The sequence below is a fragment of the Triticum aestivum genome, chromosome 7D, assembly GCF_018294505.1.
Source record: "Triticum aestivum cultivar Chinese Spring chromosome 7D, IWGSC CS RefSeq v2.1, whole genome shotgun sequence".
Lineage (NCBI taxonomy): Eukaryota > Viridiplantae > Streptophyta > Magnoliopsida > Poales > Poaceae > Triticum > Triticum aestivum.
The window spans coordinates 53,939,436-53,954,696 of NC_057814.1; the positions used below are offsets into that span (position 1 = coordinate 53,939,436).

Genomic DNA, 15,261 nt, shown 5'->3' on the forward strand with positions numbered 1-15,261 from the left:
GCATCACATGTTGCCTTCACTTCAATCTAAGCCATGTTTAGGCATAGCAGTACGTAGCGTTGGTAAACCAAGCACGGAGATATAAGAGAGGACACTTCTCTCTAATAGCTACCTAATAACAACCTAAATTAACCCACCAAAACCCCCAAACCCCCCCCCCCCCCTTTCAAAAAAAAACAAAAACCTCAGCTCTGCCAGGTGCTGACGCGTGGATGCCTATTGGTCCCGGTTGGTGGCACCAACCGGGACCAAAGGCCCTCCTGCCTGGGCTCCCCGCACCGGCCACGTGGACGGCCTTTAGTCCCGGTTCGTGTAAGAACCGGAACTAAAGGGCTAGGGCATTAGTAACAACCCAAGTGGATCAAGGCAGTGGATTGTGAATCCACCATGCGCGGGTTCAATTCCCGTCGTTCGCCCATCGCATAGTCCCGGTTCCTGAACCGGGACTAAAGGCCCTTATGAACCGGGGTAAAAGCCCCTTTTCCTACTAGTGAATGCACCAACTGCTTCAGTTCCGCGAATGATTTTGGGAGTTCACGTATTCCATGGCAACCTGATAGATCAAGATGCATCAGACCTTTCATACCACCAATTGACTCCGGCAGTGCTGAGAGATTATGAGAGCCTCTAAGGTTGAGGTAATTTAATTCTGAGAGCTCGGTGATACAATTAGGAATCATCTGATCTCGGATCCTTGGAGCACGAATAAACCTCAATAGTTTCAGTTGACCAACAGATTCTGGCAACTTCCGTATAAGGCATTCACTTAAATCCAAGACACGGAGGCATGTACCTAGTGAAAAGGCATCACCACGGAGTTCTAATTTGCCAGAGTCTAGAAAATGCAACGCCTTTATATTTGCAGAAGAAGTCGCGGATAACTGCAATGGCTTGCTACAATCTGTGAGAAATGCATAAAGGCATCCGTTTCCCACAACACTGCCCTTATTGTTTACTGGATCGGCCAAGATTGCTCTTGCGAGATCATGCACTAGGTCATGCATCGTGAACACTGTAACATCTTTGTCTCGCCATCTATCATTCTGCAGCAAAGAAGACCTAATGGTGTTAGAATTTTGAATTTATTTTGTTCCGTAGAAGTATATTTATGAATGGAAGTACTTCCATTAACTTTAAAAAGAAGTGTAAACAGAGTAGTATATCAATGGAAGTACTTCATGTGGGTACGATATTTCCATGACCATCAATTTGGAATATAGTATTTTGACGTTGTGAGTATAGTGTCTACTAAAGCTAGGTTCTTGAAAGACCAAGCAGTGGCCAAAGTTTTGTCTAGGAGATCACACAAGCAAAAGGTCAAATTCAAATCCATATAGGTTAAGAAGTTACTTAGTACTTTGCGCAAAAAAAAAAACTTAGTACAGTGGAGTAAACAAACAGTTATGCGGGACAAGTTAGGGGGGGGGGGGGGGGGTGACTTAATGGTAAGTTCAGTCATTGATTAGCTCAAATTAACCAGAATTGGTGGTTAATTTAGTCAGCCACTGCTGCCCTGTTTACATGCCCACATCGCAGCCCATAGTCCAGACCTAATCAGATTCAACTATGTCTCTATCCTACGAAGCCTTCTCTTCGCCACTAGATCCTATGGCAGCGCTGATCATGCGGGACATATCAGCGCCGCAGGTTCAACCTGAGGTCTCCGAGGCGCTTGACAAGTAGCCCGTGCCCCCCACTTGTGCCTCAAATAAGTCCCGCCCCTTCGTCTGCCTGATTTCATGTTCTGGGCGATACATGCACCCAGCCTTGTAATCCGGGTTCAGTTGCATGGACCATTGCACCACCCACTGTTCCTGAAAAGTGTCTGTAACTTCTCGTTTGTTCATGTTCCAGAATCCTTTGTTTCCATTTCTAAAACTGAAAATGGCCTCAAGTGCATATACTTCTTGTAAGTGTCTTGGCTAGCTATTATATATACATACTTGGAGGAATACTGACTTGGTATTGTATTTTATTACAGAAAGTAATAGTATGCCTTATAAGTGTGGCTATGTATGCACAAAATGATATACATATGGTTCAGTACTTCTGTTAGACTCATGTTAATATAGGTATGTGCGCTTCGCTAAGCTAGTGATTAACTTGTTTGACAAAGTTAATAGCATTTTTCATCATTCGACTTATTGTTATTGTTAGATTCAGCTAACATCATACAAAGATTGTATACTTGTCATGTTACAAAAAAGATTGTATACTTATCCACTGACGTAAAGAAATTACATAGCCTTGTGCACTATAATGGTTTTGCTCCGGGAGTCGTCATGAAAATATATAGTACGTGAGTTGGAATACATGAGAATGAAAATAGTAGTAATACATAATAACTCACCATAGGTGTCTTTGAATACTGAAGGAAGGACATCCCCAAAAGTTGCATGACATATTTCTCGCAGAGCTGCATAGAGTCAAATATCCTAGACCGCTCAGTGAATCCAAGAGCTATCCATTGGTGAATTAGATCATACTTCACTATATTATGACCTTTTGGAAACACTGCACAATAGGTAAATCACGACCTCAAGCATTCAGGCATATGACTATAGCTTATCAGCATGGACGCGAGCACTTCATGATCTCTTGACGAAGATTCCTCCAAAATAGATATATTCCAGATATAATGGTCTCTTACTGACTCCCACTCATCAGGCGTCTTCCCCTTCAGCGTGTATCCAAGTGATTGAGCCGCTAAGGCCACACCCCCACATTTGATTGCAATCTCCCTTCCTATATGCTTCAATTGGTTTTTGTCAACTCGATCTTTAAAGGCAGTTTTCTGTTTTATTATTTTCCAGCAGATTTTATCTGTTAAAGTCTCTAGCTCGTATGGCTCAACTGTATGACAAATTTCCCTTGCAATTGCTTCATCTCTTGTGGTTACGATAACTGTCACCATGCTGCCCGCACCAACCCTTAACATAGCAATCAGAGATTTTAGTGTATCTGGATTCTTCTCCCACACGTCATCTAAGACAATAAGAATCTTCTTACCAGCAAGTAGCTCTCTGAGTTTAATATGTATCATCTGCCTTTCAGCTACATGGCTCTCCTCTGATAGCTGTGATATTATAGAGTTGCCAATTTTATTCAGGACGAGATTTTGGGACACATAGATCCAAACCTTAGAGTAACCTGCAAACTGAGCATCATCAAAAACTAGTTGGGCTAACGTTGTCTTACCAATACCTCCAAAGCCATATATTGGAAGGACAGTGAACTCGGGTGAGATACTCCCAGATAAAGTAGCCACTATGTTATCTCTTTCTTCAGTCCTCCCGATGATCAGTGATTCTTCCACATCTGATGATGTGTTTCCTATATGTCAGTTTCTTGCTGCACATTAGAGCTATCATCGGGCATCAAACTGAAACGCTGGTTTTTTGTCATATCATATAGTCCTTCTGTCAACTTCTCTAACTCATTAGCCATTGTATTCTCTGGACCAATTGTGGGACCAGGGGCCACAGCTCCTGACTGCAAGTTGTAAGTACATGGAAAGATCACAATAGATATCATGGTCATAATTTCGTGGAATATAAATTCGTGAGATGCAAAATTGTACATATCTGTAGCCTAAATAAGTTTACATTTATTTCAAATTAAACCAAAGTAGTAGATGATTTTTAGTTAAACTCCTTGAAGAATGTGCAAACCAGCTGGGAAAAGCAGCAAGACAGTAATACGTCAAGATGAAACCTTGGAGAAAATGCAGCACCGGACACATAAGAAGTTTCATAAGGTATGTATATGTGACCATACCTTTGCTACTGATGAACTACTACTCGCCCCAGTTTCAGTAGCGAACTCATCCGCATTTCTTGTTTCGCCGAGCCTATCAATTATATGCTGAGTATCTGGTCGTTTCGCCGGGTTGAAGTCAGCGCACTCAATCGCTATCTCAGTGCATACTCGTACTTGTACCAGTTGTCTGTCTCCCTGAGATTTCTCCAACCTACTTCTCCACCTCTCAAGTACCTACGAAATTGCCATCCTGAGTTATGATTTATGTGGAGGAGCAATATATATTTTTATAGAATCCATCTTCCGCATATCCTCATATATATAAAGCAGAGAGGCAAAATAATGATAAAAAAGGGCATGAAATGTTTGTTAAAGGAGACATAAATCGTAGCAAAACCTCATGGCACCTAGAAGCAACAGGCCTTCAGCCATTACAAAGATTTGTAATTGCACAGCAAGCAACACACTAACATAATGAGCAAGAAAATATATAACTATAGGGATAGAGTCACGTGTCTACTTGACCCAGTAGGATGTAAGGACAATTTAACACGCATCACTATAAACATTTTACACTTATAACACTGCTCATCTAGATTTTAATAGAAGGTAACAGCATAAGATGCATCGTGGAAACATGTCATTATTCATACGTATATAATTTTACAGTTACCGATACCATGTGAAAAAAATGTTTGATTCTTGTGCAGCTAATTTTTGCTTTGCAGTACTATGTGATACAAAAATGATGTTATGCTATGTCTAAATGGAAGAACGATATTATACAAAGCAGTGTAACACAGTAATTCTGAAATCAAGCCTTTATATTAGAGCAAACTCATCTTACATTGTCAATATCAGCATGTCCCCTGTCTCCTGTTAGTATCTCTATGATTATCATACCAAGACTATAAATGTCTAACTTGAATGTGATCTGTTTGCGCGTATAAAATTCTGGTGCCAAATATCCTCTGCATGAATATTTATAAATCTAATCAATTAATGGAAAAGGGGATTCATATTCATTCATACATAACAAAAAAATAATATTACAGGAGTCATAGCAAGCTTACATAGTTCCAATTAGTTTTGATGTAATAGCCTGGCTTTGCTTTTCATCAAAGCACCTCGATAGACCAAAATCAGCAATTTTCGGCAACATATTATCATCTAGCAGTATATTTACCGGTTTAAGATCCAAGTGAACGATGTGATTTTGGTGAAGATAATATAAACCATCACAAATTCCATTGATGATTTGGTAGCGCTTTCTCCATTCAAGTCCACAAGATACATCTACAAAACGGAGAGCAGAAAGTTGGTTTTGTATTTGAGAAACTTGAAGTCCTTAGTCACTAAACACCAATGTTTTAAATAGCGGGCTATTGCCAAATAGCGGCGGACCTCAAAATCAGCTATAGCAGAGCTATAGCGGGCTATAGCAGGCTATTTGTACATGGGACTATTTAGCGGCACCCTGCTGAAAAGGCTATATAGCGGGCTATAGCGGAGCTATAGCCGGCTATTTAAAACATTGCTAAACACTAAATAAAATGGATGATTGAACCAAATACATGTGACATCATCCTACCGGTGATGTGCTTATCTAGACTGCCTTTAGGTAGATATTCAAAGCAGAGTAGCCTTTGTCGTACATCTGCTAAGACAAGTTTTCCCTCGCAGTCTACCATTTCCCCTTGTGTGTCAGAGCAATATCCTAGGAACCGTACTATATTTTTGTGCTTTGCCTTCATCAGACGACGAATTTCTTCGCTGAATTTCTTCTCATCCATATCAACCATATCGCAAAGCTTCTTCACAGCAACAGTGCCATTGTCAAGCACTCCCTATAACAGCAACATGCTTTGGCAGCGTCAACTTAAGTTTCACAGAAACCATGATCAAGACGAGGGCAGTTGACTAACTGAGAGTTACTGTATAGGCGTACCTTATAAACCGTTGCAAAGCCACCACAGCCAATTTCTTTGTCATCAGAGAAACTATTGGTGATGTGCTCCAGAAGTGATAACGATAGGGCCTTTGGTTCTGCGCTTTCATCAAATAGAATACGCTCCAGTACTTTTTGTGAGGTAATAGTTCGGTGATCCATTTGCAGTTACAAACACAATACCCTTAAAACAAGAAAAAATGCATTCTTCATGAGTCTATTAGATCTGGCTCTTAGATTCTCATCGCTCATGACAATATACTTCTTTTTCAATACTATTACTATACTACACTTTTAGGAAAACATTAGACAGCGCTACGCTTTAGCATGAGACATGTCACAAACACTTAACATGTCACTTTTGAATGGAACAAACCCATGAGGTTAGACTCTTCTTTTGAATTGCACGTGAAATAGTCTTTTGAATTGCACGTGAAATTCATATGGTTCTCAGTCCAACAAATCAAACATGCTGTATAGGGGGGAAGTCCCAAAGAACAGAGTACTCCAAAATTCCATATAATTCCTTTGAATAAAGAAAGGTTCTTATACGAAAACATTTAAAAGAAGCCCACTTCTCAGAATTCCAATGGGATTTATTTGAATCAAAGATGCCACTGTGTGGATGATTGGTTCAAAGCATCCTGAACACGATAAAGAAGCAGGATGTCCTGTAAGTAAAGACAGCAATCATGCATGCAGGAGAAGATATTTTGCTGGCAGAAAAAAATGGCAATTACCTGAAGAAAGCTCAGCTGCAGTCCTCTGAAGCGATTACATTAAGAAGCTCAACTGCAGTCCTCTGCAGTGATTACCTTAAGAAGCTCAGCTGCAGTCCTCTGCAACGATCATGAATTTTAGATGTTGCCCACTGTCTAGACGTGGATTTTGTCACGGCCCGAACTAGAGGAGATGAGGAATCGAGGAAGAAGAGAGTAGGTGAGGAGAGACGTGCGAGAGGGGAAAGGAGGTTACACTTTTCTCATTGTCTGTCTACAGCATCCACCAACCCAGCACTGTCTAGACGTGCGAGAGTAGATTGATCTGCAGGCATGACAGATTTTTTAAGCAAAGAGGTTCGATCTAGATCCTGAACACAAATTGGACAAAAAAAACTGCATCAGAAATATCCGATTACTCTGTGTGCTGGAACAAGCTGGATGACGCTGCCAATATGCGGTTCAAAGTTTACTTGCAGGATGCAAACGCGGTGCCTATCTCAACAGAGTTGCTTGTCAACATTGCCTTCACTGCATGTGCTGGTTATTTTAGCAGGTTGTTTAATTACAGGGCTAGGCAATCTAAAATGGTTACACAAAATCATTGCCCAAGAGTCAGGATGGAAGCAAAGTCAGTACCTCTGTAGTCTCCCAATCCCAGTTTCGGTCACCAGGAACATCTATTGCCTCGTCAGGTCATCTGAGTCGCCGCAAGCTTCAGCCAGTGTGTGCAGCATCCAGATTCCAAATCGTCGTCAGCCTCCAGGGGAGTGCTGGTGTCCACTGGCATCTGCGCAGCTGGGAGATTGTCACGCCCTAGGGGCGGCTGGGTTTCGCCAGCGATCGGATCGGAGCTGGAGAAGAGGATCTAGATCGGGAAGGAGTCGGAAGGTAGGAGAAGACAGCAAAGTGGATAAGAGCGAACGAGAGGTTCAAAACTGATTTCATTTCAACGATGACTTGCTACAGTAGTCGACCGTTGCTTATTTACGCACGGTTCGTTTACAAGACTGGGCCGGCCCACGGCCGAACAACCACGCAACGCATGCGGCCCAACTCGCCCTTTTGAATCACCCGCTCACTTCTTCTGTCTTCTTCTTGGCGAAGCTCCTCCCTGCCCTCTGCTTCTTGACTGCGATCAGTGCGCCAGTACTGACAGTACCCTTCCCTGGAGAACCAGCTTGTCCCCATGCTGGTGTAGTCGGGTACCTGGAACGGAGTAATTGGTAGTCTTCCCATGTAGCTTCAGTTGCAGGAAACTTTATCCATTTCACCAGCACTTGCTGATGAGCGGCATTGCCTTTCTTGACCAAGCGACGATTAATGATCTCCTCTGGCTGCATAACGGGATCAGACAAGTCCAGTGGCGCTGGCAGAGTAGTGAACACTGGGGCGTAGTCAAGCATGTGCTCTTTCAATTGAGAGACGTGAAAGACCGGATGAACCAAGCTTCCGCGCGGCTGCTCCAGTCTGTAAGCTGCTTGACCGATCTTGGAGAGAATTTTGAAGGGACCAAAGTATTTCATGGCCAGTTTAGGGCAGGGACGATTGACCACTGACGACTGGGCATACGATTGCAGTCGGAAATAGACCATCTCTCCTTCAGTGAACTGTCTGTCAGTCCTCTTACGATATGCAAACTGCTTGTACTTGCTCTGTGCTCGAGCTAACTGTTCCTTTATTGCTGCTGTGTGTTCAGTATGTATAGACAACCAATGATGTACTTCAGTATTGTGAGACTGAGTTTGACTGTACAGTTGTCCCACATGTGGCTCATATTCATATAAAGCTTTATAAGGAGTGCAACCCAGAGAAGAGTGGTAGGTGGTGTGGTACTAGAACTCTGCTTGAGGTAGCCATGAGACCCACTTAGTTGGTGAAGCATGTACAGCACACCTGAGATACATTTCTAGACACTGATTTACTCTCTCTGTTTGCCCATCTGTTTGAGGGTGGTATGTTGTGCTCATCTGTAACTCAATGCCCCAAATTATGAACAATTCTTTCCAAAAGTCACTGGTGAATATTTTGTCCCTATCTGAAACTATAAACAGAGGTAGCCCATGCAGTCTGACCATAGTGTTGAGGAAAACTTTTGCTACTGATGTTGCTGTGAATGGATGTTTTAGTGGTAAGAAGTGACTTACTTTGGTAAAACGGTCAACAACCACTAGAATTGCATTGTACCCATCTGATTTGGGCAAACCCTCAATAAAATCCATGCTGATTGCTTGCCAAGGACCATCAGGTACAGGTAAGGGTTGGAGCAGACCAAGCACTCTGCAGTCACTACTAGGGAAAACCTTATACACAGAACTTTAGCAGTAGCGCTTGTTAAAAAAGGGCGCTAGTGTTACATAGCAGTAGCGCGTGCAGGATAACCGCGCTACAGATACAAATGTAGCAGTAGCGCGTCTCCCTGTAAAAGCGCTACTACTAAAATTCCCACTACTAAGTCGATAGGCTACACATAGTAGTAGCGGTCTTATAAAAACCACGCTACCGCTAAGATTATTGTAGCAGCGCGTTTACGGTGAAAGGCGCTACTGCTAATGAAAATAAAATGAAATGAAAAACAAATAGTAAAGTAAATGAAAATGAAAGAAATAAAAAAAGGAGAAAGGAAAAAAAATAAAATGTAAAGAAAAATAAATGAAAAAGGAAAAAAAGAGAAAGGCATAGCAGTAGCGTCAGTTCAGAAGAGACGCTATAGATAATATAGCAGCAGCGCGTTTCTTAGACCCCCGCTATAGAAAGAGAAAAGGAAATAAGAAAAGAAAAGGAAAATACATAGCTATAGCAGTAGCGCGTTTAGTAAAATTCGTGTTTTTACTTAACGCGCTACCGCTAAGTTTGACTTAACCCAAAAGCGGTTTCCCTCCCCCCGGCCACCACTTCTCCCCCATATCCCTCGCCCCACTTCGCCACCGTCTCCCCAATTCACCGTCGCCCCACTTTGCCGCCGTCTCCTGCCGACGTCGATGCCCCCGGAGCCACCAGAGCCGCGCACCGTTGACGCCACCGGAGCCGCGCAACCTCATCAACGCCACCGGAGCCACTCTCGGTGCCACCGGAGCCACCCTCGACGCCTCTGCCTCCCTCGCCACAACTGCCTCCCTCGCCGTCACCGGAGATGCCCCTGCCTCCCTCGCCACCACTACCTCCCTCGCCACCACCGGAGCCATCCTCTCTAAGCCCCCACCCCTCCTTTCTCTCTCTCATGCATAGCACAAACATAGGACAGAGAACTAGCTAGCGAGGTTAACTAGTTTAATTAGGTTAATTATCTAGGTTAGTGCAAAAATTTAGTTAGGGCTTTGAGAGAGAACTAGTTAGGTTAACTAGTTTAATTAGGTTAATTATCTAGGTTAGTGCAAAAAAATTAGGGCTTTGACAGAGAACTAGCTAGGTTAACTAGATAATTAGGTTAATTATCTAGGTAAACTAGGTTAACTAGCTAGGTTAACTAACTAGGGTAACTAGCTAGGTTAATATGGTTCATTAGGTTAACAAGCTAGGTTAGAGCAAAAAATTATTTTAGAGCATTAGTTCAGAAGGGTTAGACAAATGGAGTTCCTTTGCAATTTAATTGGGTTCTGTCGTAGGCAGAGAAGGGTTAGAGAAAATAATGTGTGTGTGTGTGAGAGAGAGAGAGAGAGAGAGAGAGGGGAATAGATAGAACAGAATTTGGGTTCTGTCCTAGGCAGAGAAGTATTTAGTGAGGTCATTTTGCAAAGGTTTTTGATTTTTGAAAAGACCACTATTTTTCTAGGAAAAGAATTTAGGCAAGTTTTATTTTAAAGATGATCCCTTCCTAGAATTTTATTGTTGATTATATCTTTTCATTGAAGTGGTCATGTTATATCTTTTCATTGAAGTGGTTCGATTGTGCCCAAGTGGCCTTTTGTTGTTTCCAGGGAATGAAGCCGAGTGGCCTATGTTTTGCCGGAATGTTGATTCATTTCCATTCCGGCAAATTTTAGGTGCTCAATTTGTCCACTTTTTAGCAAAGGTCATGCCAAAATTTTCAGTGAATTTCGGCATGACTTGTGCTACAAACTAGGACATATCGAGTGCACGGAATTTGCCGCACCGGCAAGGAATCAACGTTCCTGCAAAATATAGGCATTTTTTCTATCATTATTCATTTTATTTGGTCTAGAATTAATTGACTAGATTTAATCGTAGGAAACATGGCTAGCAATGATGAAGGACAGGGTTCTCGTGATTGCGTCGACGTCTACCGGGCGGCGGATGAATTTTTGAACCTTGCCGACGATCAACGGTTGTTCTTGCTGGGCCCACCTGTCGCATCGGAGACTAAGACCGACATCCCGACCGCGCTGAGACTGAGACCAGCGCTGGGACCGGCATCGAGACTAGGGGAGCCGGTATAGAACCGAAAGCAAAGAGGCAATGGCGCCCAAACCAGCTCATGACTACTAGACTGGTGGTCACGGAGGTGGACGACGACAATTTTGAGCCAAAAGAGCCCGCGGAAGCGCGCGCGTGCTACGGCAATCAAATAGGCTGCATCGTAGGGACAACCGCCACCATCAACGATGAGAAACTAAAGAAGATAGATAATATGAGGCCCTCCCTCCTAAAGAAGCTGCACCAGATATTCTTGTTCCCGGGCCGGGATGAAAAGGAATATAAAAATCCAGATAAAGACCCGGCAATGAAGAAGATAAACAAACGCGCCATGACCAAGTTTAGCGACGCGTTGGCCGCCTGGAAAGCAAGGGTGAAACATCGGATCATCAAGAAAAAGGAACCCTACTCCGAGATTGTAAAGGATAATCCGACAATCACGGAAGAGCAGTTTCAAATATTCAAGTCGGCTTGCGAGGCCGAAGCTGCCAAAGAAAAGTCGAAGTACATGAAGGGGCTTCAACAGAGGAACATGGGGTGCCACCACCTCGAAAGCCGTTGTTACGGCAGGAAGAGGTCCATATGGGCCAAGGAGGACGTGGAACGTGAAAGTCTGGGCATCCCAGACCCCTTGGCGGAGTTCACCGTCCCGCAGGAGCGTGACTTCCTCAGGGCCCGGTACCATTGGGACACACTCAAGAAGGTTTTCGAGACGGACCCGGTCACAACGGAGTTCATGAGACTGCTGGTAATTTTAGTTTTTGATCAATTTGACTGCACGTTTAGTCATATTTGTAAACGATCCTTGTTCCTTTTGCTGAGAGAGCAGCACAGGGTTGCGGCAGAAAGCGACTCGCCGTCTGGGGCATTGGCGAGGCCCAAGTGGGACACCCCATTCAACCGGACGTTGAACATATTGAATGGACTCCCGGTGGACACTCGACCGTCGTATGGACGTGTGCACGGTGTCGGAGACGGCGCCACGTGGAAGAAGTACTACCGTGAGACCACGGAGGAGAGAAAGGAAAGAAGGAGGTTAACTGAAGAAAACATAGACAAGCAGGTTGAGATTGCGGTTGAGAAGAAATCAGCTGAGACAGTCGCAACAGCGGTAGCTGCTGCAAAACAGGTGATTGCTGATATGTCTGGTGTCTTGGTTCTGGCCATTGTTAGTTGGAGCAAGCAAAATCCCGAAAAAAATGCAGCGGACTTTCCTCTTGCCGACTTCTTCGGGAGCAGCTCGACTAGCGTTGCACTAGCACCTGCACCAACTCCTGCACCGGCTCCCGCACCAGCTCCTGCACCGGCTCCCACACCTGCTCATAGCAGCCCGTCCTCCGTCTCGGACTTGCTCGGCAGTGCTTCGTCTTTGGCTGAGCTCGACGCCCTCACGATATCTGTCACACCGGCCCTCTTCAATAAATGTATAATCTCCCGTTTCCGTTTCCTTTCGGATGTATCACGTCGCAGACATGTCTTTTGAAAGCACAAGTGCTCCCTAGGTGATTTTGGTAATTAATGTCAATATATCTCTTGTTGGACTAATATTTCTACCTAGTATGTTCCAGATAAGTTCAACCGTGGAGTGGCATGGACAAGACGATGTGGAACCCCTTCAAGATGCTAAGAACAAAGGATTGGCTCAAGCTCAAAGCTCAGGACTCTACATTTTCTATTTCAGTGATCCAAGATCACATTGAGTTCATAGGAAAGCCAATACTATTAAAAGGGGATGAGGTGTTGCTTAATGGGTTTCTTGCTCAAAGTGCTTAGTGATATGCTCCAAAGCCCTCAACCACTTTCTCATATCCACATATGTCCCAAACCAAAAGTCAAACTCGGCTCCACCGAAACTTTCTATCCGGCGCCACCGAGTTCAGCTGTCATAGCCACTGCCACAAACCCTAATAAATTCGGTCTCACCGATGGGATCTCAGTCTCACCGAGATGGGCTTGCAAACTCTCTGTTGCCTATAGCAATAATCTCGGTCTCATCGAGATATGCAATCGGTCCCACCGAGTTTGCTTCACTACTAGGAAAAGGCTAATTAGTGGCGCACCTGTTTTGGCCATTAATGGCGCACTATAGGTGCACCACTATTATCACGCCATTAGTAACAAATAGTAGCGCCATTAGTATCCCAGATAGTAATGGCGCACCTATAGTGTGCCATTACTATGCCTATCTAGTGCGCCATTACTATGCCTATCTAGTGCGCCATTATTATCTGACTTAGTAATGGCGCACCACATAGAAGTGCGCCATTACTAACAAAATTTTTCAATTTTAAAAAAAATCATTTTTTTTCATTTTTCTCTTAATCTCGGGTCAATATGCTTAATCTCAAGTCAAATCGCACTCCGTGGTCAAACTTCCCGGAAGGTCACCCATCCTCACACTACTCCAGCCCGAGCATGCTTAACTTCGCAATTCTATCCAACCCCAGCACCAGCTCACTTCACAGGCACTTGTTGATATATCTATCATATCAATCCTATTAAACCTTGTTGATGTCTAGGACTTTGTTCATGTTCATTAGTGTGATGAAATTTTGAAAAAATATTCCAAACTTTCCGGTCATATTACGTATCATATTTTGAAAAAAAATTAAAAAAAATTGAAACCAATTTTTTTTCTGTTACTAGTGGTGGACCTAGCAAATGGTGTGCCACTAGTAAGTTTGAATTTTTTTTTCCATTTTTCCCCGTCTAGATCTTAAAAGCCCCGTATCTTTTATTCTGTTAAGTAACTTTTCGAGTAGATGATTTTTCATATAAAAAACTATTTAATCCGAGTTCGTATGCAAAAGTTATGCCCATTTTACTAAATTCTAGAGAGATTTTGCAAATAAAGTCGAAATTCATATTTGTAAATTTTCCCAACAACTAGACCACATATCACGTGGGAAACTTATTTTCTTTTATTTTTTTTGACATTTCCAACATTTTTTTTAAAAAACTGAAAAGGCGGTCCAGGGGGATACATTTGGTTAGCAGTGGCGTACCAGAGGATAGTGCGCCATTACTAGTTAATATAATAATGACGCACCTTCACAAAGTGCGCCATTACTATGTGTATCACTTGGTCAAACCTTGGTCAAAGTTAGTAATGGCGCACTTTGTGTAGGTGCGCCATTACTAAGTTTGACATAGTAATGGCGCACCTATGCAAAGTGCGCCATTACTAAGTTTGACCAAGATTTGACCCAGTCATACACATAGTAATGGCGCACTTTGTACAGGTGCGCCATTACTATGTCAACTAGTAATGGCGCACTATGCCCTTGTGCGCCACTGCTAACAAATTTTTTAATTTTTTTTCAAAACTAGTAATGCCGCACCACGCACCAGGTGCGCCATTAGTAATATGTCAATAATGGCGCACCTGTATCTGGTGCACCACTGCTATATAGCAGTGGCGCACCACATACATGGTGCGAGATTAATGTCCATATTAGCTATAGCCCTTTTCCTAGTAGTGCTTGGCCAACATTCTGTTTCACTTATTACCCAAATCGGTCCCACCGAGTTTGAGTAATCGGTCAAACCGAGATGAGGCTTTACCCTAACCCTAGCACATCGGTCCCACCGAGTTGATCATGTCAGTCCCACCGAAATGCCTAACGGTCACATTATGAACTAAATTGGTCTGACCGAGTTTTCTGATTCGGTCCCACCGAGTTTGGTAAATTGTGTGTAACGGTTAGATTTTTCGTGGAGGCTATATATACCCCTCCACCCACTCTTCATTCGTGGAGAAAGCCACCAGAACGTGCCTACACTTCCAGCATTCATTTTTTGAGAGAGAACCACCTACTCATGTGTTAAGACCAAGATCTTCCATTCCAACCACATAAATCTTGATCTATAGCCTTCCCCAAGTTGCTTTCCACTCAAATCATCTTTCCACCAAATCCAATCCTATGAGAGAAAGTTGAGTGTTGGGGAGACTATCATTTGAAGCACAAGAGCAAGGAGTTCATCATCAACACACCATCTATTACGTTTTGGAGAGTGGTGTCTCCTAGATTGGTTAGGTGTCACCTGGGAGCCTCCGTCAAGATTGTGGAGTTGAACCAAGGAGTTTCTATGGGCAAGGAGATCGCCTACTTCGTGGGCGATGGCCATCGTGGGATAGACAAGGTTGCTTCTTTGTGGACCCTTCGTGGGTGGAGCCCTCCGTGGACTCGCGCAACCGTTACCCTTCGTGGGTTGAAGTCTCCATCAACGTGGATGTACGATAGCACCACCTATCAGAACCACGGATAAAAAAGCTCCGAGTCTACATTCCGTTTGCACACTCCAATCCCATCCCTTTACATTCTTGAAATTTGCATGCTTTACTTTCCGCTGCTCATGTACTCTTGCCATGCTTGCTTGATATGTATTGTGAATGTTTAAACATGTGCTAAAACTCCACCTCAACATGAAGAAATTAAAAACTGCCACTTTTCTTGCTAA

The 15,261-nt window shown here is 43.4% G+C and overlaps 1 pseudogene; it reads right to left on the reverse strand.

The window, feature by feature from the left end:
- Nucleotides 1-264: 264 nt before the first annotated feature.
- LOC123168592 (putative disease resistance protein RGA1) lies at nucleotides 265-7,359 on the reverse strand (annotated as a pseudogene).
- Nucleotides 7,360-15,261: the final 7,902 nt, after the last annotated feature.